The sequence below is a fragment of the Haemaphysalis longicornis genome, unplaced genomic scaffold, assembly GCF_048455015.1.
Source record: "Haemaphysalis longicornis isolate Haplotype H1 unplaced genomic scaffold, Haemaphysalis longicornis Haplotype H1 scaffold_13, whole genome shotgun sequence".
Lineage (NCBI taxonomy): Eukaryota > Metazoa > Arthropoda > Arachnida > Ixodida > Ixodidae > Haemaphysalis > Haemaphysalis longicornis.
The window spans coordinates 90,633,156-90,634,517 of NW_027526233.1; positions in this window are offsets into that span (position 1 = coordinate 90,633,156).

The following is a 1,362-nucleotide window of genomic DNA, read 5'->3' on the forward strand; positions in this document are numbered from 1 at the left end:
CAGGTCAAAAGAAAAGATAGAGACGGGGGAAAACTAACTAGGTCAAGAAAAAAAGGAGAAAAAACAGGGAGGGAAACCACATAAACCCACACACAAAAGAAATAGCAATGACACGGCAACTGAAATGGCACGTGTCACCCACGGCAACATTCCTGGTACAGGCCTGTCCTGAAACTCAAAAACGAAAAGATAAAGTTAGAGTGACGTACGGGGCCCAAGACCACGCGGAGTAAAAAAAAGGAGAAATTAAATAAATAAAATTGAATTCCAAAAGCAAAGGTTGGAGGTATGAGGGCGAGTATTAGGCTAGACACTAAGGAATGAAAAAAAAGAAAAAGAAATTAGGTGACCAGGTACAGAGCAGAGTGAACGGTCATAGTCTTTGGATGAGGTATATGAACGAACATGCCTAATGCTGTATTCCCGGTGAATATCGCAAGGGTTCCAAGTTATATATATATATATATATATATATATATATATAGATGTGTGTGTGTGTGTGTGTGTGTGTGTGTGTGTGTGTGTGTGTGTGTGTGTGTTGGACCTCTGGGTCCTGCAGCTGCGGCGCGATTCTCAGGAAGGGGAGCGACACGTCGTGATCCGATGATGCTTTAATGGAAAACAAGAAGAAGAAGTGGCGCGAGCCAACGCAGCCACGATAGCATGCGGCAGCTCGTGAAGAGCATGATGAAAATGATGATGATCAGCGTCGTCTGCTGGAAGGGGTGAAGACGAGGAAGTCACAACAGTCTCCCCCGCCGACAGATGACGCTAGGTGGCTTCCAAAGGGTGGAGTAGCTGTACGGATCTCTTCACTGTGGTGTCGCTGGGCAAAAGTTGAGTACACCCTAACGATGCACATTGCGTCCACCGATGAGTTTTTGCTCAACGACAGAGCTATGTCGGGTGCGGTCTTCCAACGAATAGCACTGTGTTGTCTTTTTCCCTAAGTTTGGTCGGATGTGCAGCAGCTGGTAACAGTTCCGTAACGTCCAAACAACGTTTTCTTCGCCAGTGGTGTTTCCACTGCCTAACCAATCGATCCTTGAAGTCGCTCGCTCGATGAAAGTGGGAGTCGTAACGGTTTCTGAGGCATGGGAACCTGCTGAGCAGGGTGAACTTTGTTTGCAAGTCTCCATCCTTCGGTGGAGGGAAGTTTTTGCATTCTTTTCTTTTCCTCACTAAACGTCCCGGCATTTTAGTTTCTTCTCCTGTGTTCATTGTCTGCCACCCGTAAATTTGTAAGTTTCACTTTCGGCTCGGTATAAAACCTTCTGTCTCGAGCTTTCACCTTTTTTTCTGCACGCTTTCTCCACTGGGATGATGTTGGAGAAACTCGTTCACGCAGATTTACAGTAGGCT